Genomic DNA, 15,405 nt, shown 5'->3' on the forward strand with positions numbered 1-15,405 from the left:
AGAAGCCTAAAGGATTTATTGGTGGCCAACTCCTTCTACTCCATTGATGAATTTCTGAGGAAAACCAACTGATTTGTATATAAGTACAACATAACTTCTGCACAATTTCAGTGCAGTAATGTGTTCACTGAAAATTTGTGTGTGTGTGTGTGTGTGTGTGTGTGTGTGTGTGTGTGTGTGTAAGTATAATCTAACTTCTGCACCATTTCAGTGCAGTAATGTGTTCACTGTAAATAAGTATTACAGTAGTTGTATTACATGTTTCTTACCTTATAAATAAATAAAAAACTTTTTTATTTTAAATTCAGTGCAATAGTATTTGTAAAATGACTCTTAGTGTTCATTAAAAAATGACGATCATTCCACTTGGGACCTGTGGAATGGTACATTAGCTTATTTGTTTTAGTTTAAATATTTGTCATGTATTGTTGTTTTTCTGACATGTTCCACATCCTGGAGGACCTCCTCACTACGGATCAATTGGAATGAAAGTAAATCTAATCTAATCTAAAAAAACTGCAAAGTAAAAAGAATATTCTCCAGAAGCGATTGGGTTCTGTAGTATCACCTGACACCGTTAAGATAACGAGTAAATAATATTCTTTTTGCTATTAAATACGTAACAATAATGTTTATTACGTAGATTCCTTTGTCACTACTGCTGACACATAATAAAACAAATGAAATCACAACATTGTTAAACGATTACAAAACGGGAACATCAACAAAGACGCTTCATAAACTGCGAATAACACATTATTTCATCTACATCTATATTTCACATGCCACATTAAGGTGTGTGATACCACTGTCATTTCCACATTTGTTTACTCCAGGCGCGAATATTTCGTAGGAAGAACGATTGCTAGTAAACCACTGTGTGCGCAGGAATCTCTCTAATTTTATCCCCATGGTCTTTCCGCGTGATGCAAAGAGGGGTATCCACATATTAGCTGAATACTCACGTGTCGTAAGCTCTCGGCATTACGCAGCTGTGCACACCGCCACGTGGGTCTCCGCTGTTGCGGCGTCTGCAACTATATGTGACTAAGCATCTCTCTGAAGCTTTCGTGCTTACTAAATAGCCTCGTAACTCACGGTGTTGCTCTTGTTTGGATTTTAGAGTGATGAGTTGCTTTGAAGTATTTGTCAAACGGTTGACTTGTAAGCTATCAGTTAGCATACCTGAACTTGAAACTAAATGACGAAATTTTTTCTGCTAAATCAAGACCCTTACCTCCCTGTTAACCAACCACGAAAGACGTTTAATATACTTTTCTACACAAGTAACCACGTGAGCATGTGTTGAAAATTGCAAAGGTGCGATGTAAAATTTCGTGACAGGGTTTTGTACCCAGCACATTATCGGATGTGTAACTAAGTAAAATCAAATGTTAAATATCGAATTCACCAGCAGCGAGATTTATCAACATGTAATAACGATACACTCATTTTCTGCCCAGGAAACGAACCCGGCACCCACTGTCGCCCTCATCCAGCCATAAACAGATATAAATTATTAACTGCTTGCTCACCATTAGTAAGATGCTCACATATTTGACTAAAAATAATGGCAGCTATCGTTATGGTTGACAATTTATGAAGGGACATTGAAAATGAAAATTATTTTTCGCTGATACTTCGGTGTGTACACACTATAGTTTACAAGGAAACTATAAATATTTTTGTACTGGACCAGGATTCCAACCCAGATACGTTCCATTCATAGAGAACCAAATTCGAACTCCATCACCAAAATTTTCTACGTCTCAAATTTACATTAAATATGAGCCATGTGAACGTAATGCCCATTGGGTCATTGAAAGAAAAAAAAAATTTGTGCATGTTTACCCGAACAGAATTTCTGTCTTCTGCGACTACCGCCTTTCTTGTGGCGCACTTTAAACAGGCTCTGACCCTGTTGCTGGCGAAGGGATATGCGGATTCTGAACCATGGTGTGACATAATATTCTTCACTTGGTGTTACCAGCGATGCAGTAGATCCGTTAGTGTGCGTTAAAAATGAACGACGTATGTGAGAATCAAACCCACACCACGCAGTTCAAATGGTTCAAATGGCTCTGAGCACTATGGGACTTAACATCTATGGTCATCAGTCCCCTAGAACTTAGAACTACTTAAACCTAACTAACCTAAGGACATCACACAACACCCAGCCATCACCAGGCAGAGAAAATCCCTGACCCCGCCGGGAATCGAACCCGGGAACCACGCAGTTATCAAACTAGAATCCACAACTATATCGTAACAGTCATGTCGTGTGCAACGGACACATACCGACTGCAGAATTTAAGAATTAAAGGCTCTGCATGAATACCGGTTCAGGTAGAGAAACAACATACACCAGCAGCGTGCCCGTGGTGCCAACTGCATCGTTCTTTTCACATGATTCTGTAATCACTGAAACAAAATCACATAACCTCCCAACACGAGACGTTTAATTTCGTTCCTCCATTCCTGCTGGGAGATTTGTTTTCGTATTGATCAGCTCTTTTCCTTTCTGCCGACGAAATGTGACAAAATGTGGCCTGTAATAGATCCAAAGCTCGCTATTTTAATGTTGTTGTAGGTGAAGGACTTTAGTTTCCGCTTAAAACGTCTTAGGCAACAACGATCTTTGATTTCCCGAAAATGAAATGCTCACTGTCTAGATAGGAAGAGTTTTAAATCAAAGTCCCCAAAGTCTGTGCAGCTATATCTCTTCATCTGACGGCACTGCAAAAGTACTTGTCCTAAGAGGCATCACAAGTTGTGTTCGTATAGCTATAGAAATTATTAGTTGAAGCAGAGTTTAGCACCTGTAGGTATGGTACTGCTAGAAATACAGAAGTATTATATACTGAGGGCTGAGTTCATCCTGAAACTGAGGCGTATTTATAATACGGAAGCTACTGGAGATTAAATGTTCTTGATTTCCTCCACAAAGCATTCGAAGAAGTATACACACAATACTACAAATAATGCAAACGATAAAAGTAGCATTGTCCACCTAAACTAACATCTCGTTGTTTACATCAAATTAAAAAAAATAATTGTAATGGCAGGATTCGTACCTCATTCTAAGAGTTTTCAGTCCTAGCGCTTTAGCCACTGCACTAACCCGCCACTAGGTGAATGTGTTGTTACAGACGTGTATGGCGTGCTTTAGCGAGAGCACCATGACCTGAATCACTACATGAATCTAGATGTTGCTTTAAATCTCTGAAAACAATTCCATTATTACTATGTATGAAGATCAGAGACAAAATAATTGCCATGATACTCAAAATAAAACTTAAGAGGAACTTATTTATGAGATAATTTTCGCAGCATGTAGACGGGAATGACTGTGACTTCTGGGGCGAATAAAGTGCTGTCCAGCTTGTATGGCACTTAGTTTCCTCTTGCCTTGTCACTAGGTTCTTGCCTGCAATGTCTCAGCTCAAGGAATTCGATAAAGGTCGCATTCTTGCACTTCATGAAGATGGATACTGTATCAGCGCCGTTTCCTGTGCCCTAGGATACAGCAAACGTACCGTAAAGACATGAAGGCCACGTCAACCGCCGTCGTCGCCCCGGGCGTCCACGGACTACCACGGAGTATCAGGACAGTAGTAGACTCAAATGCAGTGATGGCGACCCATTCAGGATCAGCACAGAAATAAGGTTGGTTGGTTGGTTGTTTTGGGGAAGGAGACCAGACAGCGTGGTCATCGGTCTCATCGGATTAGGGAAGGATGGGGGAGGAAGTCGGCCGTGCCCTTTCAGAGAAACCATCCCGGCATTTGCCTGGAATGATTTAGGGAAATCACGGAAAACCTAAATCAGGATGGCCGGACGCGGGATTGAACCGTCGTCCTCCCGAATGCGAGTCAAGTGTCTAACCACTGCGCCACCTCGCTCGGTCAGAAATAAGGAACATCCTTCAGCTAAGCGTGAGCAGGTCGACCATACGACGACGTCTCAACGTGAAGGGAAGGTGTGGACGAAAATTCGCGTTATGGAAATGTTTAAAGAGCAACATAGGGCTCCCAGGTTAAACTTCGCTCTGGAGTACAGGAACGAGTCACTTTCATACTGGTAGCAAGTTATATTTGCGGAAGAGAAGGTGTTTTCTACTCCGCCAAATAGTTCTGTTCTTGTATATTGTCCACGTGGAGCGAGATTGGTGTGGCCGAGCGGTTCTAGGCGCTTCAGTCTGGAACCGCACAACCACTACGGCCACAGGTTCGAATCCTGCCTCGGGCAGGAGCGAGATTTGACAGAAACTATGTTCATCAGAGGCAAAGATGTCACGGTTTGAAGATGGATATCAGCAGACGGCTGTGGTGTTTTGTGGGAACTGGACCGTCCGCTTGCTAGTCATTACTACTGCCAAATACTGGAGAACATAATGCTTCCTTCTGTTCGTCAGAGGTTTTCGAGAGGTAGTATAATATTCCAACATGACCGTTCCCCAGTCCGTACAGAGAATTGTGTAAAACAATGGTTTCAACTGAATGGAGACATCGAACTCCTGGACTGGCCTCCAAAAGGTGCTGACCTCAATCCTGTAGAGCACGTATGGGCAGAGATGGAGAAAATTATTAGGTGTAGAAAACCTACACAATCAACCAAGGCATCGCTGTCCGAAGCAGTTCATGATTCATGGGAAGAGCTGACGCAGAATAACAGATTCATCCGGAAACTTGTTGCCTCTGTTCCCCGGCGGTTAAATGCTGTTCAAATGGTTCAAAAGGCTCTGAGCACTATGCGACTTAACTTCTGACGTCATCAGTCGCCTAGAACTTAGAACTAATTAAACCTAACTAACCTAAGGACATCACACACATCCATGCCCGAGGCAGGATTCGAACCTGCGACCGGAGCGGTCGCTCGGTTCCAGACTGTAGCGCCTAGAACCGCACGGCCACTACGGCCGGCCTAAATGCTCTTGTAGAGGAGGATGGAAACAGGACACGGTACTAAATCCATTGTGTCATTAGGGAGGAAACTATATCAAAAAAGAACGTTTTGTTTACCGTTAGATTACTCTTATTGAGCATTTACGTTACTATAAACAAAAGGAAAATGTGTTTGCCTTAAACTTTTTTCAAACGAAGATGTAATATAACTAAATCGAAAACGATTGATCATCACCAGCTGAGACATTTAACTGAAAGAAGAAGACCATAATATACACATAACTCAATTAATCTATTTCACTCTTATTCAGTCATTCAAGGGACTATTGATTTTAAATTATTTTGTGATCATTGATCAAGAAGATCAAGACGACTATGGGAACAATATTTTTTTTCGCATGGTAAATGACGTCAAATCCGACGAGTGAAAGAGGTAACTTAGTTTGACGTTAATGAGAAGGCATATTACTTTGAGTTATTTGTGCAGGCAGGACTCCAGTACCGACGGGAGCATAAAAGAGAGATTATTTTTATTTAATACTGAGTGGAAAACACAATACCGAAAGTGAATAACCAGAAAAGTTCGAATATGACTCGCACTGTGTGAGTTCTGTACAAACAAAATTACGTACTTATAACAGTAATTCCTTTTGCTTAATGCCCTGGTGCAAGTTTTTGTATTGGACACCACTTTGGTGACTTGTGTGTCCCTAAATTACTCGTCATCCAAATGGGGCGAAATCAAGTACAGTTAAATGGGTAAACGGAAACACGCGATGTTTCTGGCCAATCGTCACATCAATGAGAGGTGAACACTAGGTTAAAATGAAGACTGGAAAATCCATGGTATAAACTAAATTCGACCCGGAGACTTTTCCAATTGCAGGTGCGCACTTTACCGCTAAACCAGCACTCCCAATACCGCGGACTGTAGCTTTTATCGATTACGTTTGCGAGTATCAGAACGTTTGACATACCAGGCTGTATCTTTCGAGAGAAGTGCCTTAGGAGCTTAAATTTATTTACACAGCCACGGGACCGTAGACCTTAGCACGTGGCACAAATTTCTACTTCACATCTGAGAACAAGAGGTCATAGCAGATGGAAAGACAGGCAGATGGATAACGAATGGTAAAGAAAATGTATTTTTCCGTGCCATATCATTACAAATCAACAATTTTTGGATTTTTTCCTCTACTTGTACTTTATTACTTTATGTATCTGCACACACTGCCAAATTCCAGACTTTTGTGGTAGTTCTGTGACGCTCCTGTATGACTGTGGACTGAACATAGACAAAGAGCATTTCGCGGCCGAATTTACATAATCTGTTGATAATCCTTAACGACTTGGGGTTTATGAATTAATCTGACAGATGTTTTTTGTACCTTTTCATTTTTCTGAGTACAGTGCATACTAAATATGGATTTTAGTTACTTCTGGAAACGAAACATCGTCCCCAATATAAATCGTCGCATGAACGACAAAATAGATACATAACTACGTGATTAAGTGATAGTAAAGCTACAGAAATCACTCATTGGAAGAATGGGCACTGCACCTGAAATTGTAGTGACTGTATTAAACACAAAAATGCGAAAGAAGTTGCTCCTTTGCTAACATCATTTCACCGTAGATATCCTGATGAGACATCCCAATGATTGGAAAAAAGCACAGGCCATTCTCATTTTCAGGAAGGGTCGTCGGGAAAATGCACAAAACTATAGGACTACATTTCTGGCATCGGTCTGTTGTAGAACTTCGTAATATGTTTCATACTCGCACATTAAACAAGTTTCACAGTTACAAAATTTACTCTGTAAGAATGTACACGATTTCCGAAAACAAGGATCGTGTGCAACTCAGAACGCTATGTTCGCCCACGAGATTCCAGAAAACAGTGGACACTGGTGACCAGGTAGATGCCATATTCCTTGACTTCTTACAATCTTGACTTCTTACAATCTTGACTTTTTACTATCGTTTGACCAATACTTTAATACTGCTCATCATTCTGAGATCAGTACCAGGTAGGATAGCTAAAATAGAGAAGATCCAAGTAATCCTTTAGTTACTGGATTATTTAGTAAGCACGAAGACGTCAGAGAGTTGCTCATTCAATTCCAAGTGAAGACGCTGCAAAAGAGGCAGCCTCCATGGCGGTATTGTCTGCTGTTTAATACCTAGACCGTAGGTAACTTGAATAGTCGGGCAATTAATTGCTTCTTCCTACTTATACCTTGCAGAAAGACCGTGAAGATAAAATTCGAGAGATTAGAATGCACATAGATGCTTACCAGCGATCGTCCTTTCCACTAAACAATCGTGCCTGGAGCAAACAATTGGAGAAGTGATAGTCATGTAGAAACACAGCTTGTGGGATGTAGATGAAACGATGATGTGGTATTCGCAGTTTATGAAATGTCTTTGTTGATGTTCGCGTTTTCTAATCAGTGCCATGTTGTGGTTTCATCTGTTTTATTATTTGTCAACAGTAGAGCCAAAGAAATCCTACGTAATAAAAATTATTTCCAAGTATTTAATAGCAAAAAGAATATTATTTACTCATTATGCCAGCGGCGTCAGGTGATACTACAGATCCTAATCGCTTCTGGAGAATAATTTTTAGTTTGCAGTTCTTATAAGACATCAATAAAAAAAATTTGCTACGACAGCTACTTAAAAGGAGGGCCCCGTAAATTATTCCCACGATATTTATATCTGATGTTAAAGTTGCAGTCGGTAGCTAATTGGCCTGTACGTCTGTTAATTCAGGTCCCCGTCAGAGTGGTAGCAACCGGCGCTAGCGCCAACGCCGGCCCTGCCACGTCTGTGTTGCGGGAGCTTGTCCTATGGTTACCTCCGATTGTTGCAGATGTCTGCTAGCGTAGGGGCAAAGTCTGCTTTGGGCTGGTGAGCGGCGAGGACGTCTTGTTTACGTCCCGTCCGCAGAGTCGCGAGCGCTCGTAGTTTGTTTACTTCCTCGCCGCAGCTAGTGCTCGCGTCCGTTGCCACCGAGTCGCCATGGCTCATTCGTACAGAAAAGCTTCCATCAAGATCAGCTTTCAGCCCGACTATGCAAGACCGCGAGCCTTTGAAATCGAACGATTCATCCGTGACGAAGTTCAAACACCACACAGCACATCATCGGTATCCACCTATGCATCACAAGTAGCGTCGTTTACGTCAAGACGGCAGATGACGCGTTATGTCACGCAGTTTTCGACAGATGTGCGAACACTCTCAAGTTCAAATACTCGGATGGTCACATCGGGGAGGTTGCCGTTGACCATGCTGGACTATGATTACGCACACTAAGTCTTCGAACTCCCGATCGAAGGGCCATCGGACGTAGTTACCTCAGCTTTCCGCCCTTATGGGACGGTAATTAGCCACGTGGCCGAAAAATGGAACACCTAAGAGACATACCAGGTCGTTAACGGCGTCCGACAAGTCAAAATTGAACTAAAGAAACATGTGTCATTTTACTTAGTCATAGGGGCTGTCGAGCAATCGTAATGTACGATGTACAACCTCATACGTGTTCTGGTTACGACCAGGAGGCTCATGTACGCTCGGCGTGCATTCAACGTCGGGTTACACAGATTCCATTACATGACACGGCACCACCTCCTACGCTCACGGCCCTCCCTCTCAATTATGCAGGGGTGATACGATCGACTGTCATGACAGACGGAAAACCACTTGAAAGACAGGAAGCGTTAGAATGCACACCTTTCGCCAGTCCTGGAGTGACCAAAAACATTACTGTGTCCGCAGAGATTGAAGAACGCCGCCCATCGACTCTATGTCTTTATGTAAAGATTCGGACGAGAGAATAGAACTCGACGCTAGAGTTGTACCGAATCAAGAAATGGCTATGAGCACTATGGGACTTAACATCTGAGGTCATCAGTCCCCTAGAACTTAGAACTACTTAAACCTAACTAACCTAAGGACATCACACAGATCCATGCCCGAGGCAGGATGCGAACCTGCAACCGTAGCGGTCGCGCGGTTCCAGACTGTAGCGCCTAGAACCGCTCGGCCACTGTGGCCGGCAGAGTTGTACCGACCTCGGCTTTTCTCCCTGAGGGGGATGCGATACGGGAACCACTAACTCTTTCGGACACAAAAACACGCGTCAGCAAACAAAGGTCACCGAGGAAACGTAAAAAGCGACGTCTCACACCATCAGACGATTGCCTCCAGCGGACGTCTTCTCCAGTTGACTACCGGACGGCCGACGAGACGAGGAAAATGGATGACACAGGACCGCCCTCGCCTGTCACTCTGTCTGATTTCGACAAACCCGAGTCCGCTCTCTCGGGCAAACAGATGGCCAGCACAGCGCCCGCCGTTGGTACGCAACCAGAAACAACTCCGGATTCACCCTTAGTCACTCAGCCCACAAGTGTTCTACCACAGCCACGTTAACTTACGGGCCTTGGGCGGATGACATTGAAGACGATTCTACGCCCACTGTGGTGGATGCCGACAGGGGTCCCTCCTCCCATACCTCCGCCCCTCCCGAGTAGCAACAGATGACGACGCGGAGGCGGCCTGAAGATTACAGAGGATTCGGACCTTTTACGGCGACGCTGACGGCGGCCCCCATCGCAGGAGACAATCTACAGACCTATCGCTTAACGACCATCAACATTAACACCATTCGGACACGTACGAAGTTGTTGCTGCTCCAAGACACGATCAATGCAGCAGACGTTGACATTGTCTTTCTCCAAGAAGTCTTCGTCGCAGATTTCCCGGATATGTATGGTTGTAAGGCCCATGTGTCCCACTCCTCGCCAACTGACAGTGGAGTCGCAGTTCTCCTCAGAGAGATCCTCGAGGCGGACGAAGACCGATATCTTCCCGACGTTAGAGGAATGGCCGTAACGCTGCTAGGCGTCCAGGCGTCGCGACCGATCGCTCTTCTTCGCAGAAGGAATAGCACCGCTTTTTCAGGGCAGGCACGACGATTTGATATTAGGGGGCGATTTCAATAGCACCGAAGAACCTGAAGATCAGCTGCCACGCCATTCACTGTGCCCTGAACTTGGGACACTCATCATCGCTCTCCAGCTGGTAGATACATGGGAACATGTCCGAGGAAATAGACCGGGATACACCGATTTCACGAGTCACTCGTCTAGTCGCATCGATAGGATTTACGTCTCCCGTTGTCTCGCGGCAACGTTGAGCGACGCGGAGGTGTGGCCTGTAGCCTTTTCTGATCACGAGGCCTATATATGTGCCGTCACTCTTCGTCGCCAACGGATGTGGCGCAGCCGACATCCCTGGAAATTAAACCTTGCTCATCTCGCTTCTCCGGATTGTCGACGCGCCATCGAAGACACGTGGAGTTTGTGCGTCCGCCGCCTCCCGACGTATCCCACTTCGATTAGTTGGTGGTTAAACTGCGCCAAGCCGGCCCTACGGGGAACCTTTATTACGTATGGTCGTGGAACTGCTGCTCGGAGGCGGCAGACCCTCGATTTTTATTTCACCGTCCTTCGCGAATGCACCTCCCTGCCACCCACACCAGAACGACAGATGACAGTGCAGCGTGTGAAGGCACAGATCGTAGCCCGTGTGCGCCGACACCTCGAAGGGACGATCGTCCGACCGCGAACACATGACATACTCGCAACGGAACGACCCACAATGTACCACGTCATTGGAGAACAGAAACTGCGGAGACCGGCGCTGATAAATGCCATCACCACCAGACAACGCGATATTGGTACAGCCTTCTTCGACCATTACGCGCGACTTTATTCTGCTCAATCTTTCGACTCGACGACCGTGACAGGAGTCTCACAATGGCATTGTCCCACAGGATTTACAAATTGAATCATCGAAAGACATTACGGAAGACGAAGTTATCGACGCCATAGGTAAAGGAGCGGCGAATAAGTCTCCTGGCCCCGACCAGCTCCCTGTGGAGTTTTATAGAACTCTCCAGTATTTACTGGCTCCCAAGGTGACAGACATCTGTCGGGAGCTTATGTCCCCCGCGGTGCCGCTCCCCGCGACCTTCGTGGAAGGAATAATTATACCGGTTCACAAACCTAAAGGTGGGACTCGAATACAAATTACCGCCCGCTAACACTCGTCAACAGCGACATGAAGATATTCACCAGACTATCAGCAAACCGTCTACAATCGACGCTACCTTACATCATCTCACCAGATCAGACTTCCCTAGGGGGTATCAACAACATCCACACAGCACTGTGTCGATACCGCGACATACTAGCCCTAGCCAGGGCACACCGCATCCCGGGAGCGCTGGCATCACTAGATTTTGCCAAGCTTTTAATCGAGTGGATCACGCGTACCTAACGTCCGTTCTCCAGCACATGCAGCACCCACAGCAATTCACAGACGCCGTGTTCCGCCTCCTCCGAGGGGCGACTTCCAAAGTGCTCGTTAACGGGCGCCTCTCGCAGTCCCTCCCGATTTTCCGATCGGTGCGTCAAGGCTGCCCCTTGTCGACCTTTCTCTATGCTCTGGCACTGGAATCGCTCCTCTGTGGCCTCCGTCAACGACTCACCGGTCTCACCTTACGTGACGTCACATTTCACTGTACGGCATATGCAGGCGACCTGGTTCTCGTGTTCCGTAATCGCGTCGATGTAATCAGCGCACTAGAATGGATTACCGCGTACGGTACAGCTTCCGGCGGCTGTCTCAGCGTCACCAAATCGGTCGCCATGGCCATAGGAGACAACCGCCAAGGCCATTGGAGACGGGCTGACCCCAGCGTGTGTTGACCCCTTACAGCGTCGTGGCACTATCAAATGTCTCGGAATATAGTTTCACGACGACATGCGGCGCACTGCGGCCCTTAACTACCGCCGCTTATTACAACAAATTCGGGCCCAGGTCTAAAACCTTCGTCTGCGGACCCTCGACAGTCTTCAAAGGACACACGTTGTCAATATTTACCCCGCATCGCGCCTTCCAAAAATAGCGCGTGTCCTTCCAGTACCATTAGCTGCCTTCGGGGCCTACGTCAGTTCTGGCATGCTCTTCAGTCAGTTACGAGTCGCTGACTCTTCCCCTAGAAATGGGAGGTCTTGGTCTAGTCCATGTCCACGACAGTGCTGTGGCCCTTTATGTCAAGCTGTGGCGCCACCGCCCGGAAAATTTGACAGGTTTGCTGCTGGAGTCCTTAGCTCCGTCCTCCCTTATGCCCCCACTGGCGGCTCAAGACGTACCCCCACACTTCTACTACTTCGGGAACTTTAACATTGAACACAGCTATGTCCGTATTGCAGTACCACCGACGAAACAGGCGTCGGCGCAGGATATATATCATGTCCTACAGCAGAGGCGCCCACCAAACATCGTGGAAGCCAAAAGCCCTCAGGTTAATTGGAAGGTGGTGTGGCAGACGATACACGCGGTTACACGATCCACATGGTACATCACAGTCATCGGTAAACAGATCAGCAGATCACGCCTCCACAAGATAAATATGACGGAATCGCCTCTATGTGTAGACTGCGGAATGCCAGACAAGGACGAACACCGTCTCACATGTGGCGCGGCAGAAGACGTATGGCGCTTGGTGCGACAAATTTTGTCGTATTTTCTGTGAATGACTCCGGAACATATTACACCTCGGTTTCTACTATTTCCGGATAAACAGCATTTCCCGCGCTCCAAAACCAACGCAGTCACGTGGATCCGTGAGCATTCGACTTTTGGAACTAACTACAAGAAGTCATTGCAAGATCGTACATAACCCAAAGTACGGAAGTATTTTTCTGATTACTTAGGGAGAGCCCTTCGCGACCCTCCACGCAGCTGGATCATCAACAGGTAGGAGAAGACAAGACTAGCAAGGGGGGTGCCAGGATTGGGATATGAAGTTCGGAGTGGGACGGCGCGTGTTTGCAGCACTGCCCCATAGAGTTACAATGCCCCAGCCATACGGACAGATGGCCAGCCATTCACGAGAAAAACGCTCCGAAACTTTCAGTCCTACTGTATACAATACCCATGCGTCCGCTCACTGAATCAAATGGCGCGGTGGCCGATACAGTATTGGTAACAATTCGTGCTTCGCATTTTCAAAGTATCTATTTGCTTTTCCTTATTGAAAAAAAAAACAATGGCGTTCAAATTGAAAACTTTTGTTCTTTCAACATTTTCAACTTTTTCGTTCGTATTGTATACTGACAATATTTCATTTCTATCGTGTATATTATACATAACATCCGTCGAACAGCAGCGTACTGCTTCTATCCGACTACTTCAGTTCACGATCGACTTCAGTGTCATGAGACCGCTATAAACGAGGGTCCCCACAAAGGGGCATTTGGCAGACTTGAAGAGCGAAGGGATAGCCGCGCATCCGCGCTTCCTGCACTACAAACGGGGAAGAAGAACCTAGCAGTTGCTTATGCGAGTACGATTACACGTGTGTGAAAGTTTTTCCTGTTGCTAAAGTTATGTGATTATAATGCTTCGAAGTGAACACATCGCGAGTTCTGAGGGACTTGTAGAAGATATTACCGACGATTCTCTACACAGCGAGAAATCGAAGTTGCTGATTAAAGATGCAGTTACCCATTTCAATGCACTGCTGATTGATAACAATTTACTAGCGTCAGAAGGTTCGCCGTCAACTCCACACGAAGCTATGCCGACGGCACAGACGTTGTACAACACTGTGATAGAGTTCTTCAGTGAAAACACTATCGCGGTTGATGAAGAGTTACTTCGCGAGAATGAACGTGGTGAAGATGTAGAATTCGAAGAGGTTACAACACACGATTCTTCGGACGAGTATGAACCCCCAGGTAAAAAATCCAAAGAGCCTACGTATATTCCGATAGAATACAAAATACAATGCGTCAACACAGCGAAAGCACATCTTCGGGGGAGTCTGCAGGCGCTGAAAAGTAAAGGATGTCACAGTTTAAAAAAAATAGTAATATTTATCACGATGGGAAGACGAAATTAAAAAGGGTGGATCTGTATTTGACAAATACGCAGCGAGAGATTCGTGGACTTACGACAGTTTTGTCGAAGCTAGGCACAATTGCCAGCAAGTTACCTCTCGAAATCTGCAACAATGGGCTTTAGCTGCGGCCGCACAATGTGAAAACTTTGAATTTAAAGCTTCTAGTAGATTTAAACAATGGTACAGAATTCGTCAACGGAAAGTAACAAAATTCGTATCACGAAAGGAAACAGTGACATTGGAAGAAACCTCGGCTGTTGCAGAAACTTTCCGGCAACAAACTCGAGATGTAATACCCACTTTTGACAAGGACTATATTATCACCACGGATCAAACAGGTATGTGACACAAAATGAAATCACATTCTATAAATGGTATTTCAAACAACGAATATCCATTTGAATAAAAAAAAATGGTTCAAATGGCTCTGAGCACTATGGGACTTAACATCTGTGGTCATCAGTCCGCTAGAACTTAGAAATATTTAAACCTAACTAAGCTAAGGACATCACACACATACATCCCCAAGGAAGGATTCGGACCTGCGACCGTAGCGGTCGCGCGGTTCTAGACTGAAGCGCCTAGAACCGCACGGCCACACCAGCCGGCCCCATTTGAATAATTCTCTTATGTAATCATGCAATTGTACAATCGTTTCGGTCATCAAATATCGTGCTGTTTCATTTGCTTCCAGGATGTCAGTACCAGTCTACTTTCAACCGGACTCTCACTCACAAAGGAAACAAGACCGTCTTGTGAAGAGAGTGGACATGAAGAAAGTTACGCATTCATATACAGCACAATATGCTATTACTTTTTCTGGACGTGTTCTGCCGAGTGTTTTCGTATGCCTGCAGGAGACAACAGGTGCATTTAGATCCCGAGTCCAGAAAACGATCGATGAATACGCCAAAACATACAAAAATCTGGAAAGCTGACTACAAACACGTACAACGAGTTTCTTAAAACATCTCTGAAGCCCTATGTTGGGAACAAAAGGCTTCTCCTCATTGTCGACTCCTGGGGAGGACAAACACAACCAGAACTGTATGAGGAGGTTTTCCAGGACCACGCACAACGTCCCACCTGTACCCTCAAAGTTATTCCACCGATGTGTACACCACTAGTGCAGCATGTTTATATTTACAGACCGGTGAAAAATTTCATTAAATGCCTGCAAAATTGCGCCACGTTTTGAACAGGAACGAGAGATTAATTCACGAGAAGATTGTATTAAAATTCACTCGATCGTTCACCATCAGTTATCATCTCTTGTTTTTCACAATATGATCCAATACGCATTGTTCGCGTCGAAACTAACCGCAGGAAGACACATCTTTAGAAATGTTAACGAGGTCTGCTTTTCGACAGATATCCTCAAAACTCGCTGCCCGTGAAAAAAAAATCTTCATTTATTCGAAACACAAATTGTTCAAACATCTTTTGTTTCGATTGTTTTTATGACAAATATCATTCTGGCTTCTGTGTAATTTCGCAATCCAGCGAATAAACACAATATGA

At 45.1% G+C, this 15,405-nt stretch overlaps 1 protein-coding gene across 5 annotated transcripts in view; it reads right to left on the reverse strand.

The window, feature by feature from the left end:
* Positions 1-15,405, reverse strand: part of LOC124613920 (neurexin-1) — a 2,081,056-nt gene that overhangs the window by 405,649 nt on the left and 1,660,002 nt on the right. The gene's annotated exons all lie outside the window — the stretch shown is intronic.

This window comes from Schistocerca americana, chromosome 4 (assembly GCF_021461395.2).
Source record: "Schistocerca americana isolate TAMUIC-IGC-003095 chromosome 4, iqSchAmer2.1, whole genome shotgun sequence".
NCBI classification, from domain to species: Eukaryota; Metazoa; Arthropoda; class Insecta; order Orthoptera; family Acrididae; genus Schistocerca; species Schistocerca americana.